The sequence below is a fragment of the Marmota marmota genome, unplaced genomic scaffold (assembly GCF_001458135.2).
Source record: "Marmota marmota marmota unplaced genomic scaffold, marMar, whole genome shotgun sequence".
Classification (NCBI taxonomy): domain Eukaryota; kingdom Metazoa; phylum Chordata; class Mammalia; order Rodentia; family Sciuridae; genus Marmota; species Marmota marmota.
Window position 1 is genome coordinate 33,074,103 of NW_025999982.1, and position 27,623 is coordinate 33,101,725.

Genomic DNA, 27,623 nt, shown 5'->3' on the forward strand with positions numbered 1-27,623 from the left:
TATTGGGAGCTTTGTTGGATTTTTTTTTCCTTGTGACTTGAAGATTGTAGTGTTTCTTGTCCCTTCACATCCTTAAGTCATAGCTCCTGTATAGCTTTATTTGTTTTCTGTGTGGATCTTATGGTTATTTTGGGAACATGAGGCAGAGATTTGAATCAGGCTACTGCTATTGTTATTCAACCTCATTTAATCTTTCTAACAGCTTTATAAGTTACTATCACCCCTCAGTCTATTGAATAGGAGGAAACTGAGGCCCAGAGAAGTTAAGTGATATTCAAGAAGTTGGTAAGTAATACACCTGGGATTTGCCAATACAGACTTAGTAAAATCTCAGAACTGAAGGGACCATAACATTTCTATTGCTTAGATTACTGCTATTGTACACACCCAGAGTGGCTACTGATATTCCTTCTTGAGTAACTCTTGAGATAGGGTCTCATTGCCTCCCATGAGCATGCTCCATCTTTGGATTCTCTATGACTAAAAAAGTCTCTTTTATATTGTGCTATATTCTGTTCCTTGTGTATCTTCGTTTCCAGTCCAAGTTATACACCTTATGTTTGGGGCAAAGTTAAAAAATAAGCCCGTATCCTTCCTCAGCCCTCAATTATTAGAAGATAACACTGTAGCCTAATGTTCAATAGTAGATTTTCGAGTCCCATTTCATCAAGTGGCCACATTGTTTTAGACATACACTACTTTACATATATATCACTTATAGAGTAATGAACACAGGATTACTTGAAAAATCTGACCAACATAAAATTGAGAAGGTTAATTTGTTGTCCTACTGTGGAAATTATATCTGGATGTCATATATATATATATATATATATATATATATATATATAAATTTATATATATAAATTTACATATAAATTATATCTGATATATCTGTGTATAACTGATATTATATATATTACATTATCAGATATTAATGACATACATACAATTAGAATTTTTTGGACTATCATGTCACTCTGTGGGACACACAGGTAGTGGTTAGGAAACATCCCAAGTCTCTTGCCACGTACTGATGACAAGGCACGTCTTCCATGACATCTTTGTGCAGTTAGCTCACTCCAAAGGCTGAACTTCCACATATACAAATGCAATGTCATTGTTTCCAACCCTGCCCATCCTTTCAGCATACAGCAATCCACATAACAACTTTTGTTTGCTTCCTTTGAAAAAATTAATTATAAATCCAATAATGCCTTTATCTTAGTGAAACAAAAATGTGGTGTAGGAAAGGATTAAAAACAGAGTCCTATTGCTTGCCACTCATATCCTCTCTCCAAATTGATGATCTTTAAAGCAGGAATTTTTATTTTTTTATTACAATTTGTAACAAAATATGGTAAGAATATAATCTTATTTTTAAGTCTTTAAATTTACTAATTTACAATTTGAAAATAAAACCAAATATTTGAGGGTCTTGTAAAACTTAGGAGTTTTGGTTTTTGATTTCAGATAAATGGGTCAAATAATTTCTTTCAACAAACTGTCTTCATTCTTTCCCTGTCTGTCTATAGGCACCCTACCTCCCTAGTCAATTTCTCAAAGAATAAATTTCACACATGAACTTTTCAATAGGTTCCATTGTTGCATTTATTTTGAGTATCATCATTGCACACAATATCACAAGTTTTTATTAGTTCCTTCTCAGCATGGATTAACATTTTAATTTTACCTCAGTGTTTTATTTTCCTTCTCCTTAGGCAGAATGACAATCCATTTGCCAGATGGCTGCCTATATGTTCCTAACAGACTGTGACCTAATCACAGGTTAATTCACTGAACATGGGAGACTTATCACCTAGGGTGAAGCATGAAAGGATTTTGCTTTCTAATTAAGCCACCAATGAATATATTTTATAGGAGTTATATCCTGTAAAATTCTCCAACATAATACATATCCATATAAGCTCAATACAGTCAATGACCATATTGTTCTAAATGGAAAGTCAATATCTTTTTACGTGAAAACTTGTTATGTTTGGATTTACATCAAATTTCCACTCCCAGCACAACAATAATACAACACAAACCCAAAGACTAACTGTAAGTAAGTAAAGCTTAGATTAAACACAGAGCTAATTTTTAATTAACAAATGGGAAACTGCTTTAAAATCATGCATTAAAAATCCCCTTTTATAGAATTTTTTGAAATGACAAAATTGTTAAAGATGAGTGGATTAGTGATTGCCAGGAAAAACAGGTGGGTACAAAGATAGATAGGTCTTTGTGGTGATGGAACAGTCTATACATTAATTTCAATGGTGATTACATCTGTATATTAATGTAATAAAATGGTATAGAACTACCCATGCACACGTTATTACCAACATCAGCTTCTCAATACTGTACTATAACTTTTTAACCATTGCGGGGGGAGAATTAGGTGACAAGTACATAGGACCTCTTCATATAATTTTTGCAACATGATCTATAAATATAAATTTACAATTGTTTCAAAATAAATACAAGAAAAACCCAACCTGTACAATTTATTCACTGTACAGATAATTGCACAAAAGCTAGCTCAGTATCATTAATAGGTATTTACCAAGATGAAGCAAATACATACATAGAAATTGCCTCTGGTCATTTTTGGAATGAGGCAGGATTATGAACAAACTTTAAAAATTTTAAAGGAGTAATGGAATGAGGGATTAGGAATTTTGTGATTAAATGTGTCAAGTACAGAGTTAAAGTAAGCAAGCTGAGTCCATTTTCGGTAAGTAACAGAAACACACTGCTAGTTAGGTGACACTGCTAGTTAAGGGAATAAATGCTTCTCTTTGTCTTTTCCTTATGACATGAGCATCTAATGTCACCTAAGTCATTCAGTAGCTCAAATAATGCAAGAGGCCAAAGTCTTCTATTTATGTAGGTTTCAGGAAAATAATCCTCAGGAAAGATGTTCAGAATTTCATGTGGTTTTCTGTTGTTCATGGTCATGATAACCAGTGCTATATAGCTAAATTGATTCTGCTGTTTGGGAAATCCCCACAATTCAGAGTTTAAGCATGCAAACCTAGATAATTTTGTGTGTTTTTGTGTTTGTATAAAGAAAGTGATATATATATATATACACACACACACACACACACATGTGCACCTGTACACATACATACACACATACTACATAAATATATGTGTGTATACACACACACACATACGTATGTTTAAAATAGGATTATTTTACAGAGTCAGTGTTCTGAATGAGAGACAATTAATCTAGAAAAGGGTGAAGTCATGTATCAACTTGTACCAAGAAATCTGTGTAACACTCAGAACAAATTAGTTCATGGCTAGAACTTGAATCTCAGAATCTCAAAAAAATTCTCAAGAGCCTAAAGACCATGATATTAAACTCCAGACGAAACACATGGACCAGAGGAAGACAGAATTTTCTTCTACATGGTCTTAATCCTGGACAAATCTTGTAAGCACTTTCATTATTATTATAAAATTAGAAGGCAAGTGAAAGAACTTAAGTTGTTTGGGTTCCTGCAGAATGTGTGATACCATAAGAGTAATTAAGTGAAATGCCATGAACTGTTGAGTCAGAAAGACCTGGGTTCCAGACATAAATCTGACATGAATAAGCTACTGAAGTTTGGGCAAGGAATTTAGGCACTTATGATCACAAGAAAGCAAGTACATAGCCACACCTAGCCTCAGAGGTATGGAGAAGTGTAATTTCTCATGTGCCAAAAGGGAAGAATGGAATATTTGTAAACAACCTCAGTGACTACCACATTTTCTTAATTCTTTCTACTTCAATTTTGTTCCCCCGAAAACTGGGACAATAATGTCTAACAGAGGAGGACACGTGTGCCTATCACGTTATGATTCACAGTAAATCTCTGGCACCACACTGCCAAGTTGAAATCCCAGTTCCAAGCCCTATAAGCATAACCTTGGGTAACCTAAAAGGTCTCTGTCATCAGATTTCTCACCTGAAAAATAATATGCATGCCTACTATTTACCTGTGAAGATTAAGTCTGTTAATATGAACAAAATATTTAGAATAGTGCCCAGCACATAGTAAAGACACCAAGTATTTTCTCTTGACCCCTGACACTGCTCCTAGAATGTAGAGTATCCTGTGATGACTGGGTATGATGAAGATTATTACCATAATAGAAGCCAGGCTTTCTGCTGCCCAGCACTAGCTGACTGAATACCTGAGAAAGAATAAGTTGGTAAAAACTGACTGAATCAGATTCCACTCCCATCAGAGTGAACTGGAGTAGATTATTCTTGAGGACTTTATAAAGACTCACTGTGGCATATATTTAACAACAAGCTCATCAGGTGTTATCCCCACAAAACTAGAAGCTTCCTGAAGGTGGGCACATCTACTTGCTTGCCCCTGCCACCCAATGTGATGACCTCACCAAGTGGGTGTTTATGGAGTGGGACAGGGTGGAACAGCCCAGCATAACTGCAGTGATGTCAGGGAGACTTACCACATCCAAACAGAGCCACAGGCAGGGTCTGACTCTATTCATACATACACATGACTGGACTAGTACGTGTATTGGAATTATTTTAAAATTCAAAGATGGTTTAAATGACATTTTTAAAGACACATCTAAGCCTAGTGCTGAAAGCTGTTTAGTACAGTCAGAAATTCATAGCTTTCTAATGTCTGAGTGATGCAACCAAGTTTTGGGTGTTGTCAAATTCTCCAGTAATGGGCATTATTAAACTATAGGAATAACTCATTTACCCCATAAAATTTGCAAGTTAAAATAGTGTTTTTCTACCTGAGCCATGTAGGATGCATTTTAAGACATATTTGGCTTCTTGGTGATAAAGCTTCTGATAAACTCAACATTGTAGAATCTTTGGAGTCACTCTGAAGTCACAGGGCATTTCTCTAGTCAGGTAATTTTATTCTTTAATTATGATTATTTTAAAGATCATCCAGATATTTCTCTTTCAGACCTCCTGTAGTGTCCTGGGTTTGAAGATGCTTCTCCAAGATATGTACCATTGTTATGTTTTGAGACAAAGAGAAAGTCTCTTTGGGACTTTTTTTTTTTTTTGGGTACTAGGGACTGAACCTGGGGGCGGTTAACCACTGAGCCACATCTCTAGCCTTTTTTATTTTTTGAGACAGAGTCTTGCTAAGTTTCTTAGGGCCTTGCTATATTGCTGAGGCTGGTTTTGAATGTTAGGGACTTCTTAGGTAAGGGTTCTACCTGCCTTATCTAAGACCAGGTGATATAGTTTTATTGATATTTTTAATACTTATTTCCAATTTTTTTAATCAAACCATAGTACTCAGAGAACTGCTTAAATGAATTGTAGGCTGAGTAGTTTTCATAAATGGACACCTTTATAACCAATACTCAGGCAAGTGAGTACATCACACCACCTAAGAAATCCGGTTCATCATGTCCATTTACACTCATCAGTCCACTCGGTGGTGTAACTACACCCTGACTTCTATCACCATAGATACAGTTTTGCCTGTTATTAAAAGTAACATAAATAGAAACATATAGTACCTATGTTCTCTTTAATGTCTTGTTTATTTTGTTCAACTTTATGTTTGTGAAATTCACACATAATTTTGGGTGAAGTTGAAAACTGTTCAGTTACAGCACTGTATGGTATTCTCTTATATGAATACATAACTATTGATGAATTTTGTTGTTGATTGAAATTTGGGTATTTTCTGATTTGGGGCTATTACAAATAGTGCTGTTATGAACATTTATATTTATTTATTCATTTACTTATTTATTTGGATAACATTCTACAACTTTCTGTGAAGTAGGTAACAACTGAGACATAGGACACAGATGTTCAGCATAAGCAGAGATCCACCAAACAGTTTTCTAAAGTGGTCATATCATCTTATGATCTCCTCAGCAGTGTAACTTCACATTCTTGACAACAGCTTTTTTTTTTTCCTTTAAATGTACTCGTTCTAGTAGGCATGTCTCAGCACTGAGTTGTGCTTTTTATTTACATTTACTTGATAACTAATTAGACTAAGTAAATTTACATTAATTGATCATTTATTATTCCCTATAAATTCTTTATTAAGTGATCATTACAAATGTTTTTGTGAATTATCTGTTCATGGGTGCTCATTTTTCATTTGCTTGTATTTTCTTATTAATTTATAGGAATTTTTTATATAATCTGGATATAAGTTCTGTTACATGTACTGCTAATATCTTCATCCATATGCTTTGCTTTTTCATTTTCTTAATTTTGTCTTTTGATAAGTGAAGTTCTTAATATTATTATTATCTAAATTATGATTTTTTCCCTTTCTGATCAATATTGTCATGTGAGTATTTTAGGGGAACTTTCACCCAATTTAAGGTCATAAGGATGTTCTATATTTTCTTTCCTGGAAGCTTTACTGTTTTACCTTTCATATTTAGATCCATATATCATTCTGTCCTCAGTACAACTTAGTTTCATCTTTACCACAGTGGTGTCTCTATCTACTGTATATCTGTGTGTATATCACACTCTTATAATTGCCATAACTCTATATTCTGCTATATGGTAGGTTAATTTATCATTTTTTCTTTAAGAGTACCTCAATTATTCTTCATTGTTTAAACTTTAGAATCAGTTTATCAGTTTCCAAATGAACACACATGTCTGCTTATATTTTCATTTGGATTGCACTGAATCTGCAAATCAACTGGGGGAGAATTAGGTCCTTAAGAATATAGAGTCCTGTTCTTAATGAAAATGGTATATCTTTCCATTTGGTGGTGGTGGGGGTCTTCTTTAATTTCTCTGAATAATATTTAGTTTCCAGTATAGAGAACTTACACATCTTGTTAGATTTATCCTTGGGGAAATTTGAGTTTTTTTGACACTATTATAAGTAGTATCTTTAAATTTTTTCATTTTTACTTGTTACTGCTATATAGACATACAGCTGATTTTTATATATTAACCACACAGTTTTTCAATGACAGAGTAAACCAAAATAATACCCCCAAAACAAATGTTGTGACTAAGAACTTGCCTTCTGCATTTTTAAAATGAACAAGAGAATGAAGCTGTATTCAAATCTTGAGAAATCTAAGCTGGAATAGTTTATAAATATAGATCACCACTAGATATTATATGTATGTATGTATGTGTGTGTGTGTGTCTATACATATATGTTTGTGCATACATAATATGCACAAACACAAACACATTAAAGACTTATTAATTTAAACAAATAGGGACAAGGAGACCATGAATTCATAAATAAATAAAATATACTATAAATACACTTTTTTCCCATTGAGTGTTTAATGACACAATTAGGCTTACAGTGAATTATCAATTAAAGCATTTTTTTCCAAATAAAAATGTTTACATTTAAATATATCTTGTTCTTTTAAAGTCTTTACAGCATTTGTTTAGGAATATACATAATATAAAGATAAATAAACTGTATTAGCAGCATTTAGAGAGGTATAAACCTGATCAAAATCTCAAATAATAAAGTTTACTTTTGTATCATACGCAAATAATTTGAATGTAAATAATATGCAATATATAAACACATAAACATACCTTTTCATTTAACGGCTTAACAATTTATCTCAGCAAATATATATATACACAATAGTGACTGTGCAAACATTCTTGTGAATACTACTTATTTATGTCTCATTATTAGCTGCAGTGGGAACATATCTAGAAGAAGAATGCTGAATAAAAAGCTCAACATATTATGTAGGTTTATATCCAGGCTCTCATACACAACAAAATGTATGTTCTTAAATATTTAAATTTATTTGGTTTTAAAAGACTCAAAAAAGCAATAATACCATTTGATAAAATTAAAAATTTTACATAGAATAAACAATCTTTTTTTTAATCTTGCACCACTTACCACTGTAAGTTTCAGGACAGCAAGGGTTTTGTTCATGTGTTCTGCTATATTCCTGGTGCCTAGAACTGACACATAGTAGGTGTTCCATAAATATTTCTTGAATAATGAAATAAATTTTGGCATATATTTAAATAAGCTTTGAAGCATTCACATTCATGACTGAAAGGTAATATCCACTTAGATCTGGAATGTGCCAATGTTCCATTCTTTTAACTCAGGTGGAATAACTGTAGGAGGACACATATGACCCTTCTTCTTTCCACTTCCAGCAGCTTTTGTCCTCACCCATGTAATCCACATTTCCTGGTAGAAAGCAAAATTTCAAACACTCACAGTAATTATTCTTTTGAGAAGACTGGAGAGCATTGTCTATAAGAGGGTTGCTTTAAGAGTGACTCAGCAAGCACTTTAGCAGTGTCCATTACCACTGCAAAACCATCTTGTTCGAATACTTCCTTGAGACAACATGCTAAAGTCACTGTATTCACACACAGTTTTTTGTTAGACTCTTATGAAACAATCTTCCCTATTGTCTTATACTCTAAACACAGGGAGGAAGTGAAATGAAAACTTCCTTTAATACTTTTAAAAGCAATAGTGTGTCCTAGTTTACGTGACTGATGCTTATATGCCAAGAGTATAATGGAAGTAATTGTGTCAAGATTTAATATTTAAAGCAGATATAATTAACCTCATAAGGGCTTGCTATATAAGAATATACTTTATTATTTAAATATTCTCTTTAAAAAGAAGGCTTATTTAATATTGATTAGAAAATAACAAGACTCAAATTTTGGGTAAGTCAAATTCTAGATTATATGTTCAATAAATGTCTGATATAAATCATTTACTAGAAGAAGAAATGGAGTATGGAGAAATTTTCTTCATTAAGGCTGAACCTACAAGTTAGTTCTGTAGATTTTTTTCTTAAAACTTTCTTCTTACATGCCACCCCCATCTCCCACTATCCCCTATTTTTGCTTTAAAAGTATAACTATATTCAGACTTTACATAGCAGGCTTTTTTTCATATTGTATATCATTACTACTCCAAGCATGGGGCTCCCAACTGCATCTGATAAAGTAGCAAGTCCCAGAACACCAGAACTTTTGCTTCAAAAGAGTCAAACACAATGTTTAAATGCAACTCAGGTTAATGGATAACTGTTTTGTCCTAATGTGCAATCATTTAATGTTCTGGTGCTTTTATAAAACAGGCCACAGCAATCCACAAATGTAGCTTTATACCAGTTACCAAAACTTTCATCTCTTGGGTATTTGGTAACTTAAAAAAAATAATAATAATGTGAGATAGTTCAAAGACAACTCATCTGACAAATCATTTTACGTTTCTTAGCATGAATTCATTAATTTACCTTTTTCTTCCTCTTGGAGTTGATCTCATAAATAAAGGACCACTGGATAGTATCAAATGTGACATATAGAAATACTCCAAATCCATTCCTCAAAGTTGATTTCCAAGGCAGAGAGAGTAAACAGCCTTCTCCCAGCTTTCTTACTTGCCACAGCTGAGAGTGTAGGATGTTTACAGTATCTGTCGCTCAGTGCTCTCTAGGGAGGGGCTGGTGGTCAGCAGTAGAAGCCTCAGGAAACCCAGCACTATTTCAAGATTACTATAATATGTCACGGAAAAAAAGATCAAAAAAGTATACTTGGGACTAAATTATGGCTCTTTTATAAACCTGGGCTGAAAGGGTAGGCGTGGAGGCCACACAATTCTTACTTGCTTGCCCTAAGTTCTTGTTCCCTTCCTGCTCTGTATAATCCAGGATTTTCCTGGAATCTTCAGCTTTGGCCATGCACATTCAGGGATTCTGTTAATATTGGATGTTCAATATCTATGTTTTTCCAAAATGGTCTCAAAAGTTTTATCCCCTCCTTAAATGGCACACATTTCCTTTCTGACTGTGGGAAGAAAAGTAATCTAGCTTCTCACTCTCTGAACCATATGACTTTGTTCCATCTCACTCCCACACAGAGCTGAGAACAATGGCTGAACTGTGTCTGCAGACAGAGGACCATCCAACAGTTTAGTAAAAGTTAGTTACCTTCATTATGGTTTATGTAGTTATAAATCCAATCAAATGAACAAAAAGTAAATGTTAGGATAAAAATCATGTGCACAAAATGGTGTATCGCAAATTGTTAATGCTTAAGTTTTTTTTTTTTTTTTTTTTAAATCTCATACTTAGAAGGAAGTAATTCTGTAATTGGAAACATATGCATAAATAGAGTTATTATATTCCTAAACTCTTTTCTAACCTTTTAAATGGTCATGATGCTCAAAACACTTGGGTGAAGAACAGAATGTCAATACTGTATATCACAGAACAACACTACTTACTAAGAACACTATACTATAAACTAAAGTAGTATATAGTCTGAAATTGTTAGAGGATATCACTCTTTCATTCGACAAACATTTGTGGGTACCTGCCATATACCAGTGATGTTTAAAAATCTAGGTGGTAAGAAATGCATAACATCATCCCTGCCCTTAAGAAAGCTTGATATGACAGACACATAAACCTTTAAGTGTAATACATGTTATGGTGGGTCAAAAGTTGCCTGACAAACCAGGCTAGGTTGGAATATTGAATAAAGTTGGTGAAGTGAAGATAGTGCCAGTAGGAATTTGGAAAGGATAGACAGTGATGAAAGAATGTCACAGAGAAAGACAAAGTTAAGGTATGCTGAGACCCTTCAAGAATTCAGCAGTTGGAACAAAAGATGCACATGGGGAGGGGGAGGGGGAAGTGGGGCTAGAGAGAAGCACAGGGGAAGATGGGGGCCCTTATATGCCAGGCTAAGGGATTTGGGCAGTATGTCGAAACTACAGAGGCCAAAGGAAAAGTGTAAGCAGGCAAATGGTATGACCATATTTGAACTTTAGAGAATTTGCTTTAGCAAATTCTGTAGGCAAGGAAAATAGGGAAAGGATGACTTTCTGTGTTAGTAGTATAGAGGATAGCACAAAAACTTTTACTTAAGGAAGAGATAGTAGGCACGTAGAGAAAACAAATATGAGAAAGCAGAAAGATAAAAAGCACAGCAGAAATCCATGAGTGACTACTTCAGGAGATGAAGAAGTTGCCTAATTCTTAAGTCTGGCTTGAGTGACAAGGCTTTTCATGCAGGAGAGGTTAAGTATGAAGACAAGTGATAAAGGAAAGAGCTCTGAGAAGTACCAATGGTAATGTGAAAGGGAAGGGACTGAAACATTTATGAACTCCTGTGTGTTGAATACTGAGTTCTGTCATAATGAAAGGATGAAGACATTTTTCATGACCAAATCACACAAGCCTACTCTCTATTTTACACTTGTGCTTACCCTTTTAGCTGGTGAATACCCATGCTCTTCAAATCCAAATCAAATGTCCTATCTTGTAAAGCCTCATCTGGTTATTGCCATCCCTGATACCTGCCCCCCTTCCCCCATCCTGGGAGAAACTGTTGAACCTGTCTTCTCCCCACTACTGTAACTCTACATATTCTTCTAGCAAAGAATTCTAACTTTATTATAATTATTTTCTTACTTGTCTACCTCTCTGTAAAGCCAAGTCACTTGAGAAGAAACACCATGTTTTGTTTCACTTAGTTTAGTTTTTTAAAAATTCACACCATGTAGGAGCTTAAGTTGTGGCTCAGTGGTAGAGTGCTTGCCTTGCACATGTGAGGCACTGGATTAGATCCTCAGCACCACATAAAATAAACAAGTAAAACAAAGTTACTGTGTCCATGTTCAACTTAAAGAAAATTAAAAAAAAAAAAATTAAAAAAAAATCACAACATGTAGCCAGGGTTTGTTTGGCACTAAAGGAAGTTCTTGGTAAACAGTGAATGAATGAATGATGCTAACATCTGGCAATTTATTAACAATTTGAATATGATTATTAATATTTTTAATCTTAAAATAAAAAATATGAGTTTGTGAAAGCTGTTTTTAAAATCCCTGATAATGCAAAGTTAGGTTGTTTTACTTTTCTAAGGAATTCATGGCTAAAAAAAGAAATGACTGCATCACACTCTTGCCTTAAATGACAGCAATATCTCTTGGAAAGTTAATCTTTCATGAGGGCAGCCTGAATTTTAAATTTTATTTTTTGATAGATTCCAAGTGAAGAAAAGTCAAAGTAAAATGTAACTACAGAGAAGAAATCCATGTAAACAGTCTTTAAATGGACAAGAATGAAAGGAAATGGCCCCTAATAGTTGGGTCTGAATATTGAATAATCATTTAAGAGTTTAAAATGTTCTAACTGGAAAGAACCACACCCTTACTAAATATAGTCATTAAAATAACTTCAGTTACATAAAATGATTATTTTAACCACTCAAAGACAAGTCTGGAAAGTTCTGTCGTAACATGCAATCTAATCTTTTTGCTTTAGCAGGGCTTTTGACTTTAATAGGCATTTTAGTCACATAAAGCCAATCTCTGGTAAACTACCATTTGATCATTTTTAGTTCTAAATGAAAACACTTATTTTAAATGTATATTATAACTGATCACATTTGGCATATTCCATATTCAAAAAATGTGTGTGTGCATGCATGGGAATGTGCTGGTGATTGAACCTAGGGCCCTGCATTCTATAACTGAGCTAGCCCCAACTATGCTATCTATAAGAGACATACTATTCAAACCTATGGTTTAGTATGGCTCCTATATTTCNACCATCCCCATCCCCCACCCCAGGCCTCTATAAGCTTTTAATCTATTATATGATTTTAAAAATCCCTAGTAGTGCAGAACATCTTTCAGATACACAGGAGCTTTCTCTCTCATTTTTAAGTTAAAATGTGGCAGCTTCAAAGTAGCCAGTGAATGATTCATTGGAGAAAAAACATTGTTACCATTTTTGAAGCTTAAGGTATCTTGTGTATTAGGATTTTTAGCTGCTCATTCCCTGCTCAGGCATAGGTGTTACTAATTCTTCTTCTTTTTTTTAATTGTTGATAAATCTTTATTTTATTTATTTATTTATATGGGGTGCTGAGAATTGAACCCAGTGTCTCACACATGCCAGGCAAGTGCACTAACGCTGCACCCCAGGCCCAGCCCCAGCCCAGATGTTACTAATTCTTAAAGTCAGGTCCAGGTCTCCTACTGCTGTTGGATTTTTAGAGCCAAATGGGAAAAATACCTGGTGAGGAGGTTTCTTATTCTAAGGGCATGTTTCCATAAGTTACTTTGCTACCTGTCCCCTTCCCTTGTCTAGATCTGGCTTAGGGTACCATTTTCTTTTCCACCTTTTATTCCACTTTCATCTTGTATGCGTAGAAGGTGAACATTTAATAGGGAAACATCACCCACCAGTTGAAATCAAAACTCCAAAACTCCCATAATGTAATAAACATATCATCATATAATAATGAATTATATGGAAACCTTTAAGGAGCAACTATGAGGCAACTATAAGTACAATAAATAACAATATGTACTTATTTTACAGTAACTTCATTTATAGTAACATTAGAAGTTCTTATTCTGGTTAGTTCTTATTTATACCCTGGATCCTAAAGTTTCCATATAATTCATTATTTCCTAAAGGAAAATTGCAAACATAGAACATCTTGCTATGATGTTACAAAATATGGCTAATCAACAACAATGGTTCTTTAAAGTAGATCAAAGTACTATATTCATAAAAATCATGGACCTTTATGCAACTCAAAAAATTCCATGGTTTTATGAATAGATCCTTTATTCTAAGAAACTCTACTTCCTCTTTAATTAACCTTCTCATGTTCATCTCCAGGAAAACATTCTCTTCCTTGAACACAATTTGCTATACTTTGAATTTCTAATTTACATCATCTTTCTGTCTCAGGTACTCACTGTAGCTCAAATCAACCTGTAGTAAATTCTATAGTGCGTGGAATTGCTACAAGTTTGTGTCATATTTGTTTGTGTACAATGCTTGTGATAGGTTTTTAAATTATAATGATTAGTATGGCATAACCTTCAATCTTACTTTTCTTGAAAATTCTTTGGGTTCCAGATTCCTTAATTTATTTATTTTTTTTTTAAAAGAGAGAGTGAGAGAGAGAGAGAGAGGGAGAGAGAGAGAATTTTTTTTTTAATATTTATTCTTTAGTTTTCGGCGGACACAACATCTTTGTTTGAATGTGGTGCTGAGGATCGAACCCGGGCCGCACGCATGCCACGCGAGCGCGCTACCGCTTGAGCTACATCCCCAGCCCAGATTCCTTAATTTTTAAAACTTTCATGCATACAATTTTATTTAAGTAATTATGCTGAGAGGACAAGAAAAGATACTCCTATTATGATGAATTCATATATATATATATATAACTTTTTGCTGCCTGTCAATATATCACTTTCCTATTAAGAGTATAAAAATCTTATTTTTTTTTAACATTAGGGGGCTTGAGTGTTTAAATGAACATACATGTGAATTTTCAATGAAAATTATAAAGTATTCAAACAAAATTTTCTTATAGGTTTTTTTTTTTTGAGTCTTCATATATTCTGTGAACAGGGTTATAGGCTATAAATCATTTTGATCCTTTTAGTCATAGTAAATTGTGGATCTTATATTTAAAAGTTGGCTTATGTTGGCTATAGCCATGGAGATGGGAGTATGACTGTGACAGAAATGAAGGTATTCTTACCACTGTTGCCATAGGAAATATATATTAGAAGACTTAATCTATACAAACTAATAATTATTTTGAAATTAAAATGTAAAATGGTAGACTGACCAATATTTTAGCTGAATCCTGAATATTTACTATAGGAATGCTCAAATAACTTTAAAATAACTGTCACTGCTATAAAATATCAAATTGTTATGATGATACTTGGTGGCATGAGTTCAGGTTTTGATGAGGCTAGTCACTCCAATGAAAAGTCTTTACCAGTATGAACTGACTTCAGCCAAATACTATTATGTTTCAAACATACTGAGTAAGCAACCAACCACCCATTTCTATATTTAACATTGTGTGTGTGTGTGTGTGTGTGTATGTATGTATGTATGTATGTATGTATGTATGTATTAGTAGTATTAGGGAAGGGTATCTAGAAAACTATAAACCAAACTGATGGTGGCAATTAGGAGTAGGGAAAGGAGGGGAGAACCAGGACTGATCGCCAAAGATTTTAACTGTATTGGCAGTATTAATTTTCAAAAAGAGAATGTATTCATGCAATGTGCATGTAAATCTAAAAATTAAATTGGAACATTTAATTGTAAATTTTCTCATTGTCCAAATTAAAATATAGAGTTCACTTAAAAATTCTGGATTCCCTCGAGATTTAACCAAGTTGATTAACTTGTGACTTTGGGTACTCTAGAGTTCTGTCTTGGCTTTTATAAAATGATAAAATAAAATACTATGTACATTATGGTGTGTGCCAGGTATGTTCTCAAAAAGTACACATCCTCAGAAATACTTCATGTCATAAAATATCAGCACAAATACTTCTAATATTACCATGTAAAAATAACTTCATTCTTTTGGCCTTAATTTCCCCCTGTACACAGGGCATAGATTTTTCTCAAGCCAAAGGTAGAAATATAGGGTATATTGGTTGTCTCCTGCATGGTTTCTGGCCACACAATCTCTTCTACAAAAGAGGATGAGAGCCAGGAAGGGAGCAGCCTCTAAGACACATCCTAATGGATAAAATATTCATTCCAAGAGATGTTCTAGACAAAATAAGATTTTCAAAAACAAAAGCTAAAACAAAAGTACCACCAGGTGTCACTATAACACAAAGCACTGTTGGTTACTTTTATATTCAATTGGAAAGAAATGCAAGGATTTAATATTAGAAGCAAATGGGTACTGTCTCTCAAGGCTTGCCATGGCCTAGTCTATCTAAATAGATGCGAAAAGGCACAAGCTTCAAATTAAAAAAATATATATATAAATATAGAATAAGACAATGAACAATAAATGATTTCAAATGCAGTAAAAAGACCTGTGGAGGTCAAGTTCAATTTTGCCTTTTGGCAGGCAAACATCAAGGACCACAGTTATGTGATATTTGATGGGGACAGATTTGATCATGGAGCAAATGAACAAGTCCAACTGATTACTCAGCACTTCTCTTATTATTTATTCCATATTAAGTTTGTTTCTTAAAGTGATAAGAATAAGAGTCAGAAGTGTTCATAACAAAATTTTAAGAGATTATAAATTTATTCTAGAGATAATTAATAGCTACTCATACATCTTAATTTTATTTAATGACCTTTCTTTAATTTCCTAAAGGCATATGACTTCTTATAGAAAAACTTATATAATACTCTGTTTGGGGTTTTAACACATAATATATATGGTAATAATAGTACAAAGAATGGAGGAAGGTAAATGGAACTCTAGTGTTTCAAATACACTAAATGTTTAACTAAATACATATAATTACATATGTAATTACATAGAATTTTTTTATCAAAGCTAATTCAATACTAATTCTAAGTTGGTTGTGACAAATTAAAGAAGAATATTGCAATATCTGTAGTGTTTATTAGCACCAATTCAAGGAAATATAATTTTAAAAAGACAACAGAATGAAATGGTATATCAACAAAAGAGGGCAGGAAAGGAAGGACTGAGGAACAAGCAACACATAAGATAAATAGAAAACAAATAGCAGAATAGCAGTCCTAAATTCAGCTATATCACTAATTACAGTAAATGTCAAGTGGACTAAACACTAATCAAAAGACATGTTGGGCCAACCTGTGTTAAAAAGCTAGCCCCAACTATGCTATCTATAAGAGACATACTATTCAAACCTATGGTTTAGTATGGCTCCTATATTTCCTTCTGTTTAAGCTTTAATCCATTTGTTTTATTTTCCATTATGATAGTATGCTCTTTATTAAGTGGAGCTTTCTACAGCTTATCCATTATTGACTTGTAAAAGACAGAGGAACTGTCTCTATATTTGCCATATGTTACCTTTTAGGTTTTAAATTCATAATGGGCAACAAGCATGTTTACCACAATATATTTCCAACTCCATATGGGTAGGCATTACACTTGCTTCTGAAGAGATCACGTATATATCTTTATCAATCCTTGTCTATTAATGTTTCAATGTGCATCGATGAAACCAAGAATGTTTGCTTCCAGAGCTATAAGCATATAGCTCCCCAAAGAAGAAATTCACATAGTAAAATATAGAGGTTGCTGCCTTTACTATAATTAAAAATTCAGGTCAATGAATTTTTGAGTTAGCATTTTGAACTTTAATATATGCATAATGTTGGCATGGTTGCAGTGAATGTTATATTCGTGTGAAGCCAAATGTAAGTCTACTTTTGATTTGCTGATGTTGCTTCATAAAGTAGTCCCTTAAGTCACTAATTTGATATCTGTGTATGATAATTTTTAAAAGTACACAATTACTTTCAACATCTCACACAGTTGTGTCTACAAAAAATGAGTAGGCACTGGAATATAATATGTGAAATTGAAATATTCAGGTTAGAATAGTAGAATTACACATCGTTTTTCTTTGGGCACTTTTTGTTACTATTTTCTAAATGCCTCAATAGATTTTAAGACAAAGATAAACAGGAAAGCACTGAGTCTCACAATGATGAGACTTAGATAAAAAGATATAATGCTCTTTGTAGATAATTTTTTTAAAAAGATGTTTGCTTGCTACACAATAATTGACTGCTTTTTAAAAAGTAGCAAGAATATAAACGTTTCTCCAGTGGCTTATTATATTCAGTTAAACCTGAACAGGGGACTTTTTATATTTTAAGAAAAGTCTGACAATGATTTCTCTTCACAGCACTGAGGGTGGTATCCTTGTGTAGTTTTGTTTTTTTTTTTTTTTTTGTAGCTATCATACATTAACATGACACAATGTTTTCTTTTGATGTAAAACAGAACCCAGTAGAATCAAACGAAGAAAACTTCTACAATAATTAGTATTAAAATATTCTGGTACTTTGTTTCAATACTTAATCTTTGTCTATAAATGTGTTTACAAACGCAGATTAAATTTACCACAGATCTTAATTTTTTCCATTATGTTAAAATTCAAAGCTTGTCTCAATTGAAAAAATAAACTTATAATGAAAAGCCTCATGATAAAATAACATGCTATTTTGTTATCTTTACAAAATAAAGCTTCTAGCCCAGTCTACTTTATTCCCCAGCAAAAAACAAACAAAAACTTTGAAAAAAGCTGAAATCCTATCATTTGAAAACTCATGTGAAATCTGTGCATTTATTTTCTTTCCAATCTATCTGAAGGCTGAGGAGTTTCTAAGGGAAATAAGAGAAAGTTCAAATGTCTACACACAACTCAACTGGCTCCAATTCTAGCTTAATTGCTGAAGTGTCTAGGGCAGCAAAATCCATCTCAGAGGTTGAAAGGGGCAGAACTAAGAAATTTGTAAGAAGTTGTCCCCAACATCTCCTCTATCCCCAAAAGGGAGGAAAATAAAGCAACACTAGTTAAATCTTGAGAACAAACAGTTACCTTAGAAGTAGGACAAAGAAATGAAGAGTAAAATCAAATTCTTTTCCTTAGTGATAGTATTAGAAGTTCATGGAGAGGAACTAAAGATGCAACTTTCAGAATAACTGCAGGTTTCATTTATATTCAATATCCTGACCTTATTCATTCTGGTATGGAGTTGACACATTTCAATAAAGAGCTGCTTACAGACACGGTTTAACACATTGCCTTTTGTGTTCATTATACTTTCTTTAATAAAAATATGCCAATAATATTTGTAATTAATTTCATATTTTGTTTTGAGACATTTATCAGGTCACATGAATAGTGTGAATCTGGCTCCATTTACTACTTGTGTGACACTGGGCAAGCAATGAACTTCAGTGTATACTTAGCCTTAAGAGAGATGATGGTAATGGCAACTCTCATTAAGATAAACATCAAGCTTCTTTTTTAAAGAGAGAGAGAGAGAGAGAGAGAGAGAGAGAGAGAGAGAATTTTTTAATGTTTATTTTTTAGTTTATTTGTATGTGGTGCTGAGGATCGAACCCAGCACCTCGCGCATGCAAGGCAAGTGCGATACTGCTTGAGACACATCCCCAGCCCAACATCAAGCTTCTTAATCATCAAAACATATTAAGTATTCTTTGTTGAGAAACATTACAGTGTTTACTATGTAGCAGGCAGTATTCTAGGTTATAGGGCTCTATCAGTGAGTCATTGATATCGTGGTATTCATAAGGAGACAAATATGATCAATTAAGAAATTAACATATAATTGACAGGTAGCAATAAATGCTTCAAAGGAAAATACAGCAGGTTAAGTGATCAACTGGGAGAGACAGCTATGTCAGATGAAAGCAGGGGTTGGGTAAGGCCTTTCTTTCTTACTAAATTGATGTTTGACCAAGAAACTAAATGAACCAAGGGGGTGCCTTTGTGTGTACCTGGCATCACATATTTGTCTAATTCATTTAGATGGGTTTCCTTTTCAAAGTGTGACATACATTTATATAGGAAGTTAAAACATGGAGAAATAAAATAGTAAAAGTAGTCCAAGAAGTAAATAGACCAGAAAGAAAATATAAAGGGAGAGTAGAATAATACAGCAATAGTAAGAAAAAGAAAACATTTATTTCCTTTTGGGCAACTGAGGTCTCACCTGTAGCTTCTGAGTTTGAGCACAATCACCCTTCCATGTAGCATCCATATAGAGAAGGGAGAAGGAAAGCTGGGCACCCAGAAGTAGGCTCCAGCAGGAAGCAAGCTCCAAGGGAAGAAAAAAACATTCCTTTCCCCCCCACTCTTTCTGTGGGGGCTACCCAATTTTAGACTCAGAGATGAGCTGCCCCAAACTGATTTAGGGTTAAACAGGAGTCTTGGGCAGATTATTTTATGATTCCCCTCGACAGTCCTCTGGAGATCTGTGCATGGAATATAAATAACTTAGAAATCAGGATAAGAGTCAACACAGGTATAGCACACACCTAAACAAAGAAGGACTTTCAGAAGACGATTAATATGAGCCCTCTGGAGAAACAGTGGGAGAGATGGATGTTACACAAGCAATTCTCTGAAAACTCACTAAAGAACATGAGTCTTAGGCAATGTAGTAAAAAATTGACTCATTGTTCTGCTATGCCCCCCCACCCCCCACCCCCGTGGCTAAAGAATCAAAATTCTTATATGGCAGTTCTAAGTTCAAAGACATTTATTTTAGATGACAGTGCCATTTTTAGAGCATTTAACTAGAATGTGTGAAATCTACCCTTAGTATGCACTTGAATTATGGGCATGAAGTCTATTAATACTAAATGTTTTAGAAAGTGAGCTGCTCCAAATTTCAGTTTCTTAGGGTTTATTTGTTACATAGTTCAAAGTTTCCCAATCTGTCTGGACCTTGATGGCTGTATTTGATTTTAGAATCTCAGTAACTTAAAAAGCTTCCACTTTTTACACACCCTATTTCCCAGCTCTGTTCTGTCCACCACTTACCCAGCAGCTGCTTTCCTCTCTCACCCCACCCACAGGCCTCTTTGAGAGCCTGGCAATAACAGACATTTCTAGGGAGGGCAGGGAAAACATCCGACTTGTTCACAGCTGCATCACCAACCTTAGCACAGTGTCTGGCTCAGAGTAACAGCTTAATAAATGTTTATTAGATGAATAAACAAATGTCTGAAATCCTCTGCCTTAGATCAGTGATTATCTTTTATCTTTTCTAAGAAGGATCTGGGAGAGAAAGCAAGCCAATATTTATATAATATGGATGTTGATTTTTATTTCCTCCCTTTTTAATATGATTACTGGATGGAGAGAGAAAATCTGTTAGGCAAAGTCTATTTGAACAAGTCTCAAGATGTCCTTGTGGAAAAATTTAGTCTGAACCCTAATACAATCAGGGAGATTCGTGATGGCTGACTAAATGTACCCTAAAAGAGCTGATTACCACAGATTAACATAGAAGAGTGTTGACGGCTATTTATCTTTGCTTGGACATTCCCTATACAACATTTTAATTTTCATCTTTATTTATTAATATCTCCAATTAAGCTAAGAGAGGATTAAAAGGTTTTCCCAATACAACACACAATTAAAGAAGTTAGTTATTATGTTGAATGAGTGAATCTGGACCCCAAAGGACTTAGACATATTAGTGCAATGGGTCAAGTCAAACCAAAAGTTAAGCAGCATTTCTAACAAATTTCCTATGGAGGTAAAGGTGACATAGCAGTAGTTCTTGTGAAATATTAGGAATAAGTGTAAATACTTATTCACATTCAGAAAATGGGCTACACAAGCACCAACTAGGGCAAAAGGACATTCATATGACAGTGGAAGGAGTTTTAATTGCCACTAAGCCCAACCTGAATAATACTGATGACTGCCAAAAAAAAAAAAAAAAAAAAAAAAAAAGAAAAAAGCTAATATGCTTTTAGCCAACATTAAAAGAACTGTGAGCCAACATTAAAAGAATTGTGCTATCTTAAGAAATAAACCAAGTATTTATGGACCTTCTATTGGCATTGTTCTGAGTGCTGTAGGGGATAGAGAAGTATTAGACATAATCCCTGTTTCTAAGGCACAATTTAGTCATAGTGAGATTATCAGTGAGTGCCCAAAACCAAAACCCCCAAATCAAAGGCTTCTATATGCAAGAGGTGGACTCCATTAATTGATGTTTACAGCCCAAACTGAAAGTCATCAAGAACCTGCTGTAAATAAGGTCCACTACTCTTTTCAGAGAAACCAAGTAACAGAAATACATCTTCAAAATAGTCTTGCTTTATTTCTTTAGTTTTAAATGGGATAAAATTCAGTTATCTGGAGAATTCGGTTGTGGAGATTAACTCATTTCTAAATGGGGCCAAATACATCAAATACCACTGTAAATAGTTAACCACTGCAGTGTACATTCCAACTGTAATGCTAGAGCAAAGAGGGAAATAAGAATGAGTCGTCAAAGAAACAACATATTATATTCCAAACTCTCATAAAGCTGAGTCAGATTTGTGGGCTCTGTGTAGTTAAAAGTCATGACACAGCCAAACTGTTAACAGGAGGAAAAGGGAGCAAAGCTACTTCTTCTAGATAAGGCAACTGTATAACTTCTCAAAATACCTCCTCTATCATGTCCCTTTTTATAACTATGGTGCCCTACATGCCAAACAATGGAAAATTTCTTTCTCACGTGGAGTTTCCCATGCCCATAGTCTTTCTTCTTTCTGCCTATATTTTGGACTTTTGACTTGATGCCACAAAGTAAATACATACTACCCCAAATTTATGGCTTCTAATTTTAGCCATCACTCAGTGAAGCACAGAGCATGCCCACCTTTCTTTTTTTATATTTGTAGTTTTGGTACTGGAGATTGAATTCAGGGGCATTTTACCACTGAACTATATCCCCAGCTTAGGGCCTCACTAAGTTGTTGAGGCTTGCCTCCTGTCTCAGTTTCCCAAGTCAGTCTCTGGCATAACAGTCATGTGCCCACCACATCAGGCCATTAGGCTCACAGCAGCTTTTCTGAATCTCCACCTTCCTCCCTTTTTTCATTCCCTTTAGCTGTGACCTACATCACTTCCTGCAGAATAAAGTATATTCTGTACCCAATATTACTGCATCCCATTACAAATCTATTCTAATGTTTTCTCATCCTCCTTCATACAAAGACACCTTTCTGCTCAAGGCTAATTACTTCATTTCTTTTCAGCTGTTGATACTGTTGACTTCTTCCTCCTTCTTTCTCTCTCTCTCTCTCTCTCTCTCTCTCTCTCTCTTTTTTTCACACTCTAGCTTCACTTTTCTCCTCCTCTTCTGAAGGCCTCCTTTGAAGCATTTTCCTCTGCCTGCCTTTCCATGCCACATTTCCCTGATTCTGTACATTCTTCTTTTCACATTGACTAAAACAGAAGACCCACCTGCAGCTCTTTCTGACCAGGGCCTGCCTTCCACACCTCCATGCTTTGCACACATTCTAGCTATTGGGGTATCTGCTCCACTGGTTCAGTTGCCCAGGATCTGCTTGTCTTTCTTTCAATATGTTCAAATGTATTTTTTTGAACTGCTTCTTGATTCTAAGTTCTACAGACCTTCTGTATATACCTTTTCTCCTAAAACTCTCAGCAGCAACTCAACCATAATTTCTCTCATGCAATCACTGTCTCCAGGGTTTATCTTCATTTAAATGTTAACTCCTTTACATAAGGAGGCTGCCTTGTTCTTTGCCATATCTTTATGTGGGCAAAAGCTCAATAAGCATCTATCAAGTGAATAGATTAATTTGATATGTGCAAAATGTGATGTTGGCATTAGTTCTTGACTCAGAAAACATCCAAACACTGTCTATATGACCAATGGGTGGGATTACTATTCAATAAAGCTATGGACCAAGTAACTTAATGCCCCTACCATGAGGAAGAGTTTATAATGTTATGATGATCCTGTACCAAGTAAATCTCAATTAAATTATTTTTTAGAGACTAGAAATTAACAGTCTAAATATACTGTATGATAAATTTAAAAGTACACTGGTGATATTATGCTTCCCTTTTTTTCCCTAGCAGACACTGAAATGTTTCAACCACAAAAGGGTAACTTTTGCTCTGTTATGGTGACATGGGTCACTGGCTAGTGAAGACCTATGCCATTCTTGTATACTGGATGTATAAACCTAGTAGGTCTTGGAGGAAAGAGATCTAACCTTATTCCTCAGAAGTTATCCTCTAACTTTCTATAGTAATTGCAGATAATCTGACACTATCTGATGGGGACACCAGATCCAGGAGACGTGTGTTGTCAGCAGCTATCTTGGAGACCTCACATGGCTGGAAGCAAAGGGGGATGATGATAACAATATCTTTTCCTCTACTTTGTGCAGTTTTTATTTTTTAATAGAAAGCTATTTGTGTTTAAAGCTTATTTAACTACCAAATCTTACAATGCACATGTAAAAGAAAATAACTTCATAGTTTCTGGTAAGGTTGGAGACATTAAAAGAACTTTGGTTGTTGGATAAATTTACTGTCCTGAGAGACTTTTACTTCCTCTCTAATTCCCCTTCAAGAAAACATTTGAGACCAGTATGAAGTTAAGAAGCTACAACTCTTTCTTCTGATGACTACCTTTCACGGAAATGACAAAATGGAAAAATTATTCCACAAGGTTCAATAAAACATCCAAATATTCCCAATAAACCCACAGATAACATTACTCTTAAACACCCTCCACTTATGGAGGGGGGTGGGGAGAAAAAGAAAATTTCCTTAGATCCATTCAACTATAAAAACATTCTTTACTACATAGAATTTTATAAAATCCCATTGTTAAGTACTTCCTCTCAAACTCCTGCCAAATGGGAGGATTACTGCTGAAACAGACAAGGAATATGTGACCTCCTCCCCATGCCCTGACGAACGTCAGGGTTACACTTTGGCACACACACAGATCTATTTTCTACAAAGGATGCAGCTTTCCAGAGATGTGAAGGATCTGGAATGAGAACACTGGCTCTCATCAACCCACTTCCTCTATTGGAAGGGAGTCTCCCAAATAGTCTTCTGAAGGAAATACTGAAGTGAAGTCACCCATGTTTAGAAAAGTAACAGTGGCTAGAAGATGTGATTGTCTCAGCAGTGGTACAAGGTCGGTCCAACAATTAGACTGAAAGTTCACTGGGACTTTTAATAAAGCAAGTTTAAGTGGATATTTGCACAGATGCATACACAGAGCTATTTGTTCTGCTTCAATGAAACTCATCCAAGTACTAGTTTTAAAATATAAACAGTGGGAAACCACTATAGTAAGGACTAGCAAAATAAGGCAATTATCTGCAAGAGTTGAAAAATCTAATAAAAAAGTAGGAAGTTGTGTGGGAGAAAAAGGAGTGACATTCTCTAGTGAGTCCATTTGGAATTTAATAATTCACTTTGGCAATCATATTTGTTTAGTCAGCAGGCCAGTGTTCCTACTGTGCTTGTACAATGCCAGGGACAGTCTTCATCTTAAATGTCCACTATGTTAAGACAGTAAAATGTTTGTAGCTAAGCTACATAAATACCATTCATGCAGCAGTCCTTGAATTTAGATTGTTTATTACATATCTCTGAGAAGATCTGTGCAGCAACATAAGACGCTTGTTAATTGAGAGATTAATTTGGCTGAATGGCACCAGAGTATGTGTTATTGAGCAATACTTTGAAAAATCCTGTGTTGGCAGAAAGTTATGCTCTAACTATAGACCCAGAACAGTTTCCCTAAATTTTCAACATCTCCTTAGTATTATAAATAAAGACAAAGACATGGAAAACTCTCATGCTTTTCTCCTTTTACTAAGCAGTGTTTTATTGCGTAGAGATATTTTTCTTATCACTGTTCATCAAAATAACTTCCTCTTCAGAAGAGTTGTAAAAGTGAAGAGATTACAATGTATATATTGCCATAAATTTAAAGGTGGAGAGATGTAACAGATAATCAGAATAGCACAATTGAATTAATGTAACACTTATTTGATGAACAGTTCAAATTTATAAATAATGAAAAACTATGGAAGGCCCGTATAGAACACAAAATGTAAAAATGGAAGTCTAAGAATATGAAACTGCAATTTATCTGTGTACATTTATTCATAAAGTATCTTTGTTTCCTGTGCTTATTCTCTAGTTCTCTGTTTGATTCTTAAATATCACTTAATTGGTTAAATGAGCACTTCACCAGGATTTATCTGTTAGAAGTTATTTATAGTAACCTGAAAGTCATAGACCTCTTTGTTTGTTGGTTGTTTGTTTTTCTCATGTAACAGATAGTGAGATATGCCTAGTAGATATTTTTTCCTATGGCAAAATTATGGTAGAAATGTTTGTGGAAAAAATGTAAATATTCTTTCAAAGAAGGAGAGTTTAGATATCTGACAAGAGGGTCATCCTGTGTATGAAGAAGCACAGAGCTTTATAACTCCTGGGCGATGAGAGATTTGTGCAGTTAATCCAACCTGGAATTATTTCCTTTTGATCAAAAAGTACCAGCTATAAACAGTTCCATCCCATAGCAAGGGGCAGATCCCACTGAGATCAGCCTAGAACAGGTTGGCCTCCTGCATATCAGAGACCCAGAGCAGAACCTGGTGGCTCCAGAATGAAGAGTGACTTCCTGGTGGCACAAGGGGAGTTGGCACTTTTTAGAATGCACTAGAGAAAAGTGGTCATCTCAGAGAAACAGCTTAGGAAGACTAAATGTTAAAGTTTGAATTTAGAGCAATAATATATTGGAAGTTGAAAATCTTTAAACTCATACTGCAACACATGTCCAGGAATCTCTAAGAATAACAGCTATGGAACAAGAGAAGAACCAAGTCTCATTCCATTCCCTCAGCATCAGCTATCTATGGAGTTAGTTATTTCCTATTTCAAAGATTGAAAGTTTGGACCTGTGTGTAATTTGGTAGATAATAATTTAGTTTTAAAAATATTTAGAAAATTATAAATAAACTTTTCCTCTAGCATTCCTCACAGTCCTTGGTAAAGAGGGAAGCTGTGATGTAGAAAAAATAACATTCTATTGTGGCTACCTTTGCCAAAATAGCCTCTCTCATTACAGGTCCAGTTTGACTTCAACCTCAGAATCTTTTGAACTAAGAACAACTCAGGCCATTGTGATTTAGAAGTATTCTGGTGCTAGAGAAGATACCAAGATGGTCAAGAGACAATGGCAGCATTAGAAGGCCCTCACTGAACAGAATATATAATTCCATTTAACAGCTGCTGAAGCTCATTAAACTATGCTGGCATGAATGATTCTTTACAACTACAAAAAGGATGAAAAACAGATAGCAGCCTATTTACAGATGCAGCAAGAGCTATCCCTTGTTTTGCAGCTTTCAAGGGAACCAAAACATGTCTGCATAATAACTTCAACCTACAATTCAACACTATTTAAAAGTGTAGTTTGCTATAAGCTTGAAAACAGATTTTTGCACATTTCCAAAACATTCCAGCATAGTTTCTTAGTGTACTATTTCCAGGCTCCCTCTTACCTGTGGGGAAAGACTAATCAGGAAGCAATTAGCTGGCCCAGCCAATCTCTCCAGGCACACACCCCACCCTGCACTCCAACTTTTCTCTCCAAACATTCCCTGTACTTCATGTCCTCAATCTGAGGAAAGTATACCACGGATACTATCCACCTTTCTAGTTTAAACTGGCTGTTCTTGCCTTTTTATGAAAGCTTCATTGCTTTTTATTTTTTACTTTAGGTTCTCTGCCACTTCCAGAGTGATGTCACTATTAGGAAGATTGAAGTGTGGCACCTCAAACAGTGCCTGACATACAGCAAAGACCCAATAAATGTCATCTAGAATTTCATCATTACCACCATTTATTAAGACATCATTCACCAATGTTACTCATTTCACTTGTACATCATCTACTCCACGACAAGCAAAACTTCTTGAGGAAAGATTTAGAATCTGGGAAAAGTACAGCTGCATATTAGCACTTTCCTTGCCCTCCTCCCTCTTCCACCCCTTCCATATTCTCCACACCCTCCTTCCCCAAATACATACAGAGGAGGTTTTATAGGCATTATCTTGGCCTCTGAGAAAAAGTGAAGATTTAAGAACACATAAGAATGGTCTTTATACTATTTACACAAACTTCCCCTAAGGATATTCTTCCTACCAAGAGAAAGTGGTACCATGCAAACAGCTTCTGATTTTTCTTTTACTTTCTCAGCCTCTGTTCTTCAATATATTTCATATATAC

At 34.6% G+C, this 27,623-nt stretch overlaps 3 long non-coding RNA genes across 3 annotated transcripts in view; 2 read left to right on the forward strand and 1 right to left on the reverse strand.

The window, feature by feature from the left end:
* The first annotated feature begins 1,496 nt into the window (after window positions 1-1,496).
* On the forward strand, window positions 1,497-26,420 carry LOC125617505. Its single transcript, XR_007348556.1, has 4 exons — window positions 1,497-1,523; window positions 18,575-18,579; window positions 24,998-25,003; window positions 26,284-26,420. It is a non-coding gene; the product is annotated as an uncharacterized LOC125617505 (long non-coding RNA).
* Window positions 1,594-27,623, reverse strand: part of LOC125617504 — a 34,070-nt gene continuing 8,040 nt past the window's right edge. The window contains exon 2 of the long non-coding RNA XR_007348555.1: window positions 1,594-8,189. This is a non-coding gene — a long non-coding RNA (uncharacterized LOC125617504). The remainder of the gene's footprint in view (window positions 8,190-27,623) is intronic.
* Window positions 4,637-8,411, forward strand: LOC125617506. Its single transcript, XR_007348557.1, has 3 exons — window positions 4,637-4,681; window positions 5,179-5,182; window positions 8,277-8,411. It is a non-coding gene; the product is annotated as an uncharacterized LOC125617506 (long non-coding RNA).